This window comes from Armigeres subalbatus, chromosome 3 (assembly GCF_024139115.2).
Source record: "Armigeres subalbatus isolate Guangzhou_Male chromosome 3, GZ_Asu_2, whole genome shotgun sequence".
In the NCBI taxonomy this organism is placed as follows: Eukaryota; Metazoa; Arthropoda; class Insecta; order Diptera; family Culicidae; genus Armigeres; species Armigeres subalbatus.
In genome coordinates, this window is record NC_085141.1 from 286,844,886 (window position 1) to 286,858,215 (window position 13,330).

At 42.9% G+C, this 13,330-nt stretch overlaps 1 protein-coding gene across 1 annotated transcript in view; it reads left to right on the forward strand.

The window, feature by feature from the left end:
* Window positions 1-634: 634 nt before the first annotated feature.
* Window positions 635-13,330, forward strand: part of LOC134224714 (frizzled-2) — a 122,177-nt gene continuing 109,481 nt past the window's right edge. The window contains exon 1 of the mRNA XM_062704244.1: window positions 635-1,988. The gene's annotated coding sequence lies outside the window, so the exon portion shown is untranslated. The remainder of the gene's footprint in view (window positions 1,989-13,330) is intronic.

Sequence of the window (13,330 nt, forward strand, 5' to 3'; positions counted from 1 at the left end):
TTTTACTTTGCGACGCCACCGCCCAGCTTTCCGTTCCCGTTTGGTCTGCTCACTCCCGGACTCGTTTGGCAGAATCAGCAGAATGAGGGAGACTTATTCTCGAGCCTACTTTTACAAAAGGTCCTACTCATCTGTATTTACTCTCGTTGTTTACGTTAAGGTGGGATAATTGTTGGGTGGAAAATACATTTTTTTTTCTTTTTTTTCGAACTCTGAAAAAGATAACATTAAAAAATCCAATGTATGTGAGTAGAAGCTTTGGAGTTGTTCAGCTTGATTTTCTTTCTTGTTACATATTTAAATTTATGCTCCAAACTATGATTCGTTCTCCCGGTTCAAAATTTTCTCTTTCTCAATACTTACAGTTAGATTGGGTGGTCGGTGTAGTGACAGAGATGAGAACTAGGAGCAAATAGATCAACGGATTGGTCCAGTGAGGGAGAGAGTGCTGAGGCATCATGCAATCAGCGCAATATAACAATGGTGGATGGGTGATGGTGAGAGCATCGAAGAGAGAAATCAATCCGTGAGAACGGGAGCGAACCGCTTTCGTCCGCAATCACTGATGGCCGATGGATTGAGAGTGCGGAGCGTTTACGGTGCGAACATTGTAGCGTACGCGAGACAGTTCGCTGTTTACCACCGTATGGATTAGTTGAGTTTCAAACGTTCAGCAATACGGACGCTCTTTGTTCATCGGTCGAGCACCAGTTCGGCCTCGGTTCAGCGGCACTCGGATTGATATGGCGGATTAAAGGGGAGACTAGAATTTGTTATCGGTGAACAACAAGTAGTGTGTTACGGAAAATATAGAACAAACGGGTGCAAGATTCACATGAAAGCAAACTACAAAATGGAGCGATAAAAGTGTACAATGACAGTGTGAGGTGTAACGGAGGAAAAAATCGAAGCATAAATCTCGCTTCAAGTGAATTCACGGTATAAGTGGGAGAAAACAGCGCGGAAAATCGAAGCACAGAAGTGCTCTAGTTTGTGGCATTGTTATGTGATTGATTTGAAAGTGAAGCGACATTTACCCTTCACTCTGGAAGCGGAAGACCGGTTCTCTTCATAGTTCGTTCGACTAAATAATCGAATGTCTTGAATTGAAAGCCAGAGTGTCGTAATGTTAGCAGTAGTTTGACGGAAAAGATTACGATATTTCTCCGACGGCTAACGATTGCCAGAACAAGAGCGGGGCAGTTGCTGTCATGTCATTGTAAAGTGCGTGCGTATTGACAACCGTAGTACGCAAGTCTTTGAACTGCGTAGTGTTTACGTTTGCTGAGAAGAGCTACGCTAAACGAAGATACAAATACGAGAAAATTAAAATTACAACCTTGTTTCGAATATAAAGCGTTTTTGTGCACCGAAAATACCGGACAGCGCCGTGGTTCTGTTCTGGTGTTTGTAGGCTACAGTCGCCAGCGGCTCGCTAATAGATTCAGCACATGTGATACAGATCAGATCCAAACGCAGCAGTAACAACAAAAGGATTACGCTGTGCCACTCTGTAGTACGGGGCAGGAACGGTGACAGTCGAACAGGCAGTTGAGATTGCAAGTGGTAGATGTGTTTTTGGGGGTGAGTTATACGAGCTGATATCGAGAACAAGCTGCGGCGGCGGCGACGTCGACGTCAACGACAACTGTGCTGGGTGCGGTGTGCGACAGCCGTCGTCTAGTGATAGCGAAATTCGTGAACCCCTCTGATGGTGCTGCTCTGTGAGCTGCATTGAAAACAACAACAGTTGTGCGGGGTGTGAGTGTGCACAATCATCGGTCGTACTCCGATATATGTACGTGCGAAACGTGTGCACGCTGCAGTAGAACAGCCAAGCGTTCAGAATCGCCAACCGGGGCGACAAGTCTAAAGAGTGTTTTTGTTTTACCTACGTAGCAGAAATAGAAGAACAAGCGGGAGGATACGGAGAGCGTGCTGGCAGCGACTAGCATCATCCGTTGGTCTCGGACATCGCGCTATTGGAGGTAATCGTCGGATTGAGGTTTATGGCAAATGGATTAAATCGATTTATTATTATGGGGCACTGGGATGGCGGACCGGTTGCGGTCCTATGGCGAGGAAGCGACCATAAAATGTGCTTCCACACGTCAAGTTCAGCGGTTCACCGGCTACTGGAATTTAGCGCGATCGTTGTCGACCGTAATAATGAGTACCCGATAGCGGCTCAAGTAGGGCTTAGACTTTTACGACCATCCAAGCGCGTTGTGTTCATTGTACTGGCCGTTGTTTTCTCTGAAGAGCACACAATGGAATGCGATTTGACTTTTGATCAATCGTTCTGTTTGCGTTATCGAATACAGGATTCCCATGCGGAAGTGATAAGATTAAGGTTCCACTTACGATGCGTCGCATCGAGCGAGGAAAATAACATCATTTGTCATAAAATGGTTGGATCGACTGCAGAAGCAGATCTGATTTGTGTGATAAGAAGCCCATTCAATTTACCTTTAGGCGTCGTAATTGAGTAAACGGCGATGGGTGAACATTTTTATGGTGGGCTTACGATGATTGCACATAATGAGTGATATTTGGCCTGACGTTTGGTTGGGAGTGGCCAATATCAATCAAGCAATGAAAGTTTTTGTCACTCCATTCAACTGGAGTGTTATGACAGCCACTTTCTGATGACTGAGTCAGGTTGGAGGAGATTCACGAGTATACGCGATACAGTAGTAAGGGAAATCCTGTAGAATAGGATTAGCGTACAAACAATTGCAAGTCACGATGTAATTAATTTTTTGATGGTGATTTTTATCTGCAACTAATGTTTCTTATCACATTTATTGCAGATGAAAATGAAGATAGTGTTAGGTAAATTTGCCCAAGGTTGCGTATAAAATAAATTAATTGTTGCAGTCACTACAAATGGTAATCTATTATTTATTTCAAAGCAGAAACTTATATAGAAAATCTTTTGTTGTTGAATGAAACTCAATTAAGAGAAATAAGCTTAAACTCTGCTACGTGTCACTAAACATGTGGTATCGTAGGTCCGCTAATCTTCTTTCACTTGATCCATCCATCACGTGTGCCACACCTGGTCGTGCCCTTCGGATAATTAATGAGAACTATTTTCTCTAAGTCATTGTACAACACACTGATTACGTACTCGGCCTACCGTGGTCTTCCTATTGACTTTGTATAAGGCAATTCTTGGTTCATTCGCATCCTTCTAAAAAAATCCTGTGGAAATTTGAAGGAATTCCTTTCAAAATTTGAAAGTTTTTTTTTAAGCTCGTTAGAATCTATCGTAAAAGAAGTCAGACGAATTTTTCGTGGAAATTTAGAAGACATCACCACGTCGATCCCCACAGTTTTTGCCGCCGCATAATATTGCACTCGATGTGATAACCACTATGTGTATTATCAAAGTGCAAAAATCAGCATAAAAAATCACAGTTGTAACACAATTTAATCATTCAGAAACAAATTGTGGTTTGTGGTAAAGTAAACAAAATTCTTTTACATAAACGATCCAGCCTAGAAATTTCAGCCAGATCGGAAACCATCGTTTCAGCTGTTCTTGAAAATGGAGTCTCATTGTTCGCAAGCTGACTCTTGAGTAATTCCCCCAAAAAGCATATTCTTTTAAAAGTGAGCCAAATTTCATAAATTTGCGCATTGTCTTATAGTTTGAACTGTTTTATTCGAGACGGAATAACAATTAAAAAAAGTATGTTTATTAAAAAAAAGATCAACTCAACCCCGCCGCAAGTCAACGTGCCAGATGACGGCATTCAAAGGCCCGGTTGATTTTTCTGGCCAACAACGTTCAAATAAATGAGATCAGACCTTTGCGGCACTGCCCAACCGTCACATCGTGATGGGTTATCCCAATTTCGCCGCAGCAATCTTGGTGGGTGATATCATTGGCACATTAGCACTGTTCGAAAGAAGAACATATTGTTTATTCTTTGTTTAGATCCATTTCGGAAGGTTTATACGGCATTGCATCATTTTTACATTTTTTTTTCGTCGGCAATGATAATTGTGACGATCATGAGATCACTTTCTGAGTCACAATAAATTGATATCCTTGGTTGCATTTGTTTACTTTAAGTTATTCTACTATAAAAAATGAAGTAAACAAATTTAATTTGAATATAATCGTTCTTTGTGAATTAATTATCTAAATACCAAATGGGCTTCGATGAAAAGCTTTTATTGGCAGAGAGATTTGCATCCCACAAGCATTCCGATCCGATCGGAAGCCTAGAATTACATTGTCCAGAAAACCAAAAGGATTCCATTCGTAGAATCGAGAGAACTCCGTTCAGAAAACCAAAAGAAGTTCGTTTGAAAGCCCAGAAAAATTCTGTTCAGATGCTCAAATGGCTCCACTCGGAAGATCAAAAAGATTACGTTCAGAAGTCCAAAATCCCATTCGAAAGTCCAAAAGATCTTCATAAGTCTTAAAGAGGTTCGTTTTTAAAATTGAAATTTTCAAAGAAGTATTTCAAACAGAGTTCTTCTGAGCTACTGAACGGATTTTTTGTGCATTCAAAAGAACTTTTGTTGGTCGCAATACTTTTGGGCTTCTAATCGCAATTATTTTGAGATTTCTAACTGAATCATTTTGAACTTCCGAACATTTTGTTTATAAAGTCGAATTTTTCAAAGAACGAAATCTTCCTGAGATGCCGAACGAAATTCTCTTGGGCTTTCGAACGAACTTTTGTTCTGCTACTGATCGCAATTATGTTGGGCTTTCAAAAGGAATTCTTTTAGGCTTCCGAGCGGATTCGTTTTGGAATCTTTTTGGGCTTCCAAACGAAATTGTTTAGAGCTTTTCAACGAACTTCTTTTGGGTTTCTTAACGGAATTCTTTTGAGCTTCCGTCCGGTAGCCTTTTGGTCTTCGAATCAGAATCCTTTTGGTCTTACGGACTTTATTGTTTTGGGCTTTCTGAACGGCATGATTCTGGGCTTCTGAACGGAATCTTTTTTGGGCATCCGAACAGAATCTTTACGGGCTTTTCTACGGAATCTTTTTGGACTTCCAAGCGAACCCTTTTGGTCATCTTAACGGATTTTTTGGACTTCCAAACTGGCTTCTTTTGAACGATCTTCTTTTGGGTTTCTAAATGGAAGACTTTTAAGCTTCTAAACTAAATCTTTTGGGATTCCGAACGAAATTATTTTGGTCTTCTGAACGGAACCATGTTAGGTTTCCGAGTGAAATTCTTATGAGCTTTCAAACAGAATCGTTTTGGATTATCAAACGGAATCTTTTTGGGCTTCTGAGCGAATCTTTTGGGTATCTAAACTATATTCTTTTGGGTTACCAAAAAACTTCTAAACGTTATTCTTCTGCGCTTCAGAACGAACTTCTTTTGGGTTTCTCATCGGAATTCTTTTCGGCATCCGACCAAAAGCCTTTTGGTCTTCGAAACAGAATCTTTTTGGTATTCCGGTCGTTATCGTTTTGGGCTTTCTGAACGGCTTGATTCTAGGCTTCTGAACTGAAAATTTTTGGCATCCGGACTGAATCTTTTCGGGCTTTTCTACGGAATCTTTCAGGAGTTCCGCGAACCTTTTTGGTCATCTTAACAGAATTTTTTGGACTTCCAAACTGGCTTCTTTTGGGCTGTCAAATGAACTTCTTTTGGGCTGCTTAATGGAAGACTTTTATGCTTCAAAATTAAATCTTTGTAGGCTTCCAAACGTCCTTTTGGGATTCCGAACGGAATCATTTTGGTCTTCTGAACGGAATCATGTTAGGTTTCCGAGTGAAATTCTTATGAGTTTTCAAACAGAATCGTTTTGGATTATCAAACGGAATCTTTTTGGGCTTCCGGGTGAATCTTTTGGGTATCTAAACTATAATCTTCTGGGTTTTCAAAAAGCTTCTAAACGTCATTCTTTTGGGTTTCAGAGCGAACTTCTTTTGGGTTTCTTAACGAAATTCTTTTGGGCATCTGACCAAAAGCCTTTTGGTCTTCGAAACATAATCCTTTTGGTCTTCCGGTCGTTATCGTTTTGGGCTTTCTGAACGGCTTGATTCTAGGCTTCTGAACGGAATCCTTATTGGGCATCCGAACAGAATCTTTTCGGGCTTTTCTACGGAATCTTTTAGGACTTCCGCGAACCCGTTTGGTCATCTGACCGGATTTTTTTGGACTTCTAAACTGGCTTCTTTTGGGCTGTCGAACGAACTTCTTTTGGGTTTCTAAATGGAAGACTTTTAAGCTTCAAAACGAAATCTTTGTAGGCTTCCAAACGTCCTTTTGGAATTCCGAACGGAATCATTTTGGGCTTCTGAACGGAATCATGTTAGGTTTCCGAATGAAATTCTTTTAAGCTTCCAAACAGAATCGTTTTGGATTATTAATCGGAATCTTTTTGGGCTTCCGAGCGAATCTTTTGGGTATCTAAACTGTATTCTTTTGGGTTTTCAAAAAGCTTCTAAACGTCATTCTTTTGGGCGTTAGAACGAACCTCTTTTGGGTTTCTTAACGGAATTCTTTTGTATTCTTTTGGGCTTCCGACCGGACTAAAACAAAATCCTTTGGTCTTCCGGACGTTATCGTTTTGGGTTTCCAAATGGAGTCTTTTTGGGATTCTGAACGGAATAATTTTAGGTTTCTGAACGGAATCCTTTTGGGTATCTGAACAGAATTTTTTCGGGCTTTTCTACGGAATCCTTTTAAACTTCCGAGCTTTTCCCTTTTGGCCATCTTCACGGATTTTTCTGGACTTCCAAACTGGTTTCTTTTGGGCTATAAAACGAACTTGTTCTGGGTGTCTGTTCGCTCTAGCGAAAAATCCCATGACGTCATTCTATAGCGTCAATCATTCAGTCATCGCTCCTCGACGTGCAGTATTTACACGTTGCCATTTTTGGAGGTGCCGAGGCAACTGCGACTCCAATCAGCCCAACATGAATGCCGACGCCGTCATGCCTCGCAAGCCGTGATGAAAAGTACAGTCGACCGCATCATCCCATCGAAGAGCGACCAAGGAGCCAATCAGAAGCTCGCTTACGACGACCAATCAAAATAAGCCATCAATCCCAAATGTACTTTTTTTTGTATCCAAATTATTATAAAAGTAGACGTAAGAAACAGATTTCGTTCATTCGTAAATTGTACCTCAAAGTGTGCGGAATAAAAACCAAAAGTGAAAAGCCGGAGTTTTTTGTCATCAACCCGAGGAAGAAACCCTTCGCCAATCGGTCCAAAAGTTCGGTCGGAACAGTTCCAGTGCCACGCCGAAGCCATTACTAGTTCCTTCGTTCAACCAGTGGATTAGCTCGCTCACTTAATGGAAGAGTTAATTAGTAGCTCTTTTCAGAGCTTATTTTAAGAGTTAATTAAAATAAGCGACGCTTTCCACTGGGCGAACAGAAGCCATTTTATCGTGCTGTGGACCATCGTTCGTGTGGTTTTCGTCGACCATCTCAACAGCAGCGTCAGTAGCGTACCGACTTGCATCGTCGTCATTCGTGCTTGTGTTGGCAGCAAGCCGACTGCTTCCAATCATCGTACGGTACGGAGGCAGACACGATCAGCATTGAGACAGCAGTACCTGCGGTGCGGTGCATTCGTGTGTTGGCAGTGAGCCAGCAAAACCTCATCGTCTTCTTCGTCGCTTACCCAACATTGGCAGTGGGCCAACCGTTGGGTTCAAGCAGTGGGTTGTGAGGTGACGTCATCGTGTTTGGTCGGCAGTGTGCCGGTCAATAGGTGCTGGCAGTGAGCCGGCATAGCTGCGTCGTCATCATTAGTAGTGTGCGTGTGCGGTAGTCGCCAGCGACCAGCAGTGGGCTGTGTTGTTAGTGACTGCCTCCAACCTGTATCGATCCCTTGTTGGCAATGAGCCAACATAATTTGGTCCATCGGAACCGGATTTGTAAGTGATACGGAACCGGATTTGTGAGTGAAAAGTGAATACAGTCCTGTGAAGAACTCAAGTGAACTAAAAGTGCTATAAGAAAGCGATTATCAGAACAGTAACTTGGAACAGTCGAACTTTACCAGCGAAAAAGTGTACAGTGAGACAGTCATACTGACCTACAAGAAACTAAAAGTGCCAAAGTGTATACCGCTCTACCCGTAGCGATAAAATCTCAATGCCAGTGGAACATTCGCCGTTCAAACCCAAGAAGCAACCAACCATGGAGGAAGCGAAGCAGGCCATCCATCAGCGCGGACAGGTAAAGGGTAAGGTCACCGCTATATCCAACGCACTGGAAAATGCGGAAGACGACCCTTCTCAGGTGAGTCTCCCTCTTTGAAAGTTTTTCCAAGAAGCTCGAAACGCATTATGCCGAATACACTACGCTGCACAAAGAAGTTTTGCGACTTGTTCCTCCAACAAAAGTTGACGAGCAAGATGAGAAATTAAATGAATTCGATAAGCTTCATACAGAAGCACTTGTACGCTTGGAGGGTTTGATGGAATCATTGCAAAAGGTTCCTCGCGTCTCTAATGTCTTGCAACAGACTGGCTCTTCCAGTATAATTGTTCAGCAAGTACCGCTGAGAGCTCCCATTCCCACATTCGATGGGAAATACGAAAATTGGCCTCGTTTCAAAGCGATGTTTGAGGACATCGTTGGGAAGGGTTCAGATTCCGACACAATCAAACTACATCACTTGGAAAAGTCTTTGATAGGTGCTGCTTCCGGAATTATTGATTCCAAAACATTGGCAGACAACAATTACCAACATGCTTGGAAAATTTTGACCGAGCGATACGAAAATCCTCGTATCATCGTTGATACGCATATCTCCGAACTTTTGGGAATGAAGAGAATGAATAGGGAATGCCACAAGGAATTGAGGGAATTGGTTGATACTTGTACCAGAAACATTGAGGGATTAAAGTTCATGAAGCAGCCGGTGGGTACAACTGCTGGTTTGATTATCAATAAAATATTGGTTTCTTGTCTTGACCCTTCTACGCGTAAACAGTGGGAACGCACTCTTAACCATGGCGACTTGCCCGATTTGGATAAAACGTTATTGTTTCTCAAAGATCAGTGCCGCGTTTTGGAGCGGTGTGAAGTAGACAATCCATCAATTTCCGCTAAACCACTACCTGGAAAATCTTCCCATGTTGGCATGAAACCTGCCAGTGTTAAGATCCATGCTGCTACTTCGGATGCTAATGAGTCTTGTCATTTTTGTGGTAAATCTCACTTCAGTTACCAGTGTCCTGATTTTCGTAAACTATCAGTGAATGCGCGAATTGGTAAGGTCAAGGAATCTCGCTCATGTTTCAACTGCCTTCGTCGTGGTCATAATTCCATTGATTGTTCATCCAAAACCGGTGCTCAAAATGTGGTAAGCGGCACCATTCTTTGCTGCACGATGATGGGAGGAAAACTGTTGAAAGCATAAACCTCAACTACCGCTTCTGGTCAGAAGCCTAACGACGTTATTCAGAAACCTGTCACTGATGTTCCCCAGTCCTCATGTGGTGAACCTGCACAATCGACTACAGTATCCTCCTCGTGTGCACAAGGTGTTGCACTTCCTAATGTGTTGATGCTGACAGCTATGGTGAATCTGATTGACAAGTCAGGTCGTACAGTTCCGTGCAGGGCCTTTCTAGATTGCGGGGCTCAAACAAACTTGATTTCCACTTCAATGTTCAAGAAGCTAGGGTGCACGGGAACTCCAGTGAATGTTGACATTGTTGGTGTCAGTTCTGCACGCAGTAAGTCCAATTGTCTGGTTGATGTTGGTCTCCACTCGCTATGCAGTGATTATAAAACGACTCTCAAATGCTTGGTCACTGCAACAATTACTAGTCCGTTGCCGTGTAGATCAGTCAACATTTCTCACTGGAACATTCCTTCTAACATACGATTGGCTGATCCAAACTTCCATGTACCCGCGGCAGTAGATTTATTGATTGGAATGAGCCACTTCTTTGCATTGTTGAAGATTGGGCATATTATTCTTGCTGATGGCCTCCCAGAGCTGCGTGAAACTGAATTGGGATGGATAGTAGCCGGAGAGATCCGAGATGAGATGCCGGCTGTCGTGAATATCCAGCAAATAAATTGTGTTGCTGTTGAATCGCTTAACGAAACGATTAAACGTTTCTGGCAGATTGAAGAGGTTGATGAAATTCCTGTCCACACCGGAGAAGAGGATGAATGCGAGGAATTATTTCGGAACACGTATCGTCGCAACGAGGATGGCAGATATGTCGTGAAACTCCCAACACGTGAAAATGTTATTCAGCTTTCCGACAATCGTTCTTTGGCTCTACGACGTTTTTTCTTCTTAGAAAGGCGTTTGTTAAAGGATCCGGATCTTCATCAACAGTACTCTAATTTCATTGAAGAGTACATGTTACTGGGTCACTGCAGAGAAATTAGAGAAGCTAACGATCCTCCGGGATTTCTTACGTATTACATGCCACATCACGCCGTGTATCGTCCAACGAGCTCAAGCACTAAATTAAGGGTTGTGTTTGATGCGTCGGCGAAGCCGCCGAACGGTGTTTCTCTCAACGAGGTGTTGAAAGTGGGTCCGGTTGTCCAAAGTGATTTGATGTCGATTCTTTTGAGATTTCGTACTCACCCGTTTGTGTTTACTGCTGATATACAGAAAATGTATCGGCAAATTCTGGTTCAACCCGAACAAACTCCTCTTCAGAGAATATTTTGGCGCTCTAAACCTACCGATCCGATCAAAGTTCTCGAGTTAATGACTGTCACATACGGGACATCCGCTGCTCCTTTTCTGGCTACTAGATCGTTAGTCCAGCTGAGCGTCGACGAAGGAGTCGATTTTCCTCTTGCAGCTCGTGTGATACAAGAAGACTGTTATGTAGATGACGTTCTGTCAGGTGCGAAAACTGTTCGAGAAGCGGTTGAATGTCGAAAGCAGCTAGAAAGATTGCTTGAAAAGGAGGGTTTCCTGTGCATAAGTGGTGTGCCAACAATGAAGCGATTTTGGAAGACGTTCCTGAGGCTGAGCGTGAAACGTTAGTGCTTCTTGATGATATGTCGGCGAACGAAGTAATGAAGACACTCGGACTAACGTGGAATCCAAAGGGAGATGAGTTTCTGTTTTGCCAATCTTCTTCGTCGAATGACACAGCAGTGACTAAGCGTCAACTGTTCTCAGACGTCGCGAAAATGTTTGATCCGTTGGGGTTACTTGCGCCCATTACAGTTCTTGCTAAACGTTTGATGCAACAGACATGGGTCGCGAAGTTGGATTGGGATGAAGTCCTAGAAGAGGGCCTCTTAGCTGATTGGTTGCTCCTCCGAACATCTCTAGAACAAGTTAAAAATATCAGAATTCCTAGACCAGTTATTAGTGCGGATTTTGTGGCCTTGGAGTTACACGGTTTTGCAGACGCCTCTGGTATAGCGTATGGCGCTTGTCTTTACATACGTAGTATTTGTCCAGATGGTAGTTGCATAGTCAGGCTTTTGTGTAGCAAGTCCAAAATTGCTCCTCTGCAGGAACTTACTATTCCTCGTAAGGAACTTTGCGCAGCGGTATTACTGTCTAAACTAGTGAAGAAAATCAGTTCCACATTAAAATCCAATTTTCTTTCGTTTGTTTATGGTCGGACAGCCAAATTGTCCTTTCCTGGTTGCAAAAGGCACCAGCACGGCTACAGCCGTTTGTTCAGCATCGTGTCATGGAAATAACGAAGGATAGTGGTCACTATAAATGGTGTTACGTTCGGTCCAAGGATAATCCTGCGGATGTGATTTCCCGTGGGCAACTGCCTGGTAGCCTAAAGGATAACTCGTTATGGTGGGAAGGTCCAATGTTCCTTCATTCAAAGGTTTACGAGTCCACCGTGCCAGATCCGATATCTGATGATTTGATGCCTGAAATGAAGGCTATATCTGTAACAATTATGCCGGTAATTAATAGTGACGATCTTCCTGTTTTCAAGAGATTTGAGTCGTTGCGCAAATTGCAACGCGTTCTAGCCTACGTACAACGATTTCTAAAAAATTGTCGAGTCAAGGATCCTGCACATCGAATTCTACACAGGTATCTTTCCATTTCCGAGCTACGGTCAGCACTTCATATGATAGTACGTGTGATTCAAAGTGAATCAATACCGGATGAAGTCCGTAGAGTGCAAACCGGCGAACCATCGAAATTGTTGAAAACTCTGGGACCGTTTATTCTTGACGGAGCACTGCGAGTAGGTGGTCGAATTCAGAAGTCTCAAATTCCGTTTGATGCAAAGCATCAATACATTTTGCCCAAACATCCGCTCACCGACATGATCATACGTGAATACCACTTAGAACATTTGCATATAGGCCCTTCCGGCTTATTGTCAGCCCTCCGGCAACGATTCTGGTTACTAGGTTCTCGTTCAGCTGTTAGAAAAATCACTAGGAGATGTGTTGAGTGTTTTCGTGTGAAACCACGTAGCGTAACGCAGTATATGGGTAATTTACCACGGAGTCGTGTTACTCCTTCTGCCCCGTTTGAAGTAACAGGGGTCGATTATGCCGGACCGTTTCAAATAAAGCAAAGTGGTCGAAAGTCAGTGACAGTGAAGGGTTACTTATGTGTGTTTGTATGTTTGGTCACTAAATCACTCCATTTGGAACTGGTCTCCGACATGACAACTGCCGCTTTCATCGCTGCATTGCAGCGATTTGTCAGTCGTAGGGGATTGATTCGCGAGCTCCACTCTGACAACGGTAGCAATTTTCGTGGTGCTAAGTCCGAGCTTAATGAGTTGTATCTTCTGTTTCGTCAGAATGCTGCCATAAATCAAATCGAATCGTTTTGCCAGACCAAAGAGATAAGTTGGCATTTTATACCACCCGATGCCCCTGAATTTGGCGGAATTTGGGAGGCTTCAGTCAAAAGTACAAAGTATCATCTGAAGCGAATTCTAAAGGGTAATTTGTTGACGTTCGAAGAAATGTACACTTTGTTAACTCAAGTTGAGGCTATACTCAATTCGCGACCGCTTTTTTCGCATTCCGATGATCCTGCTGAGAGCGAAGTTATTACTCCAGCACACTTCCTTATCGGTCGTCCAATGACCGCCGTTCCCGAGCCGTCGTATGATGGCCTCAGCAAAAACCGTCTGTCAAGATGGCAGCACTTGCAGCAGATGAGGGAACACTTTTGGAAGTCTTGGGTACACGACTATCTCGTGAGTCTTCAGCCAAGAGGGAAAAACTTCGCCCGAAACCCAAACCTACGTGTTGGTACTGTAGTTCTGCTGGAAGATAAAACACTTCCACCACAGCAATGGAAACTGGGTATAATCACTCATGTTTATCCCGGCGAGGATAATCTTGTAAGGGTTGTTGATGTTAAGGTGGGAAACGCAATATATAGACGATCAAT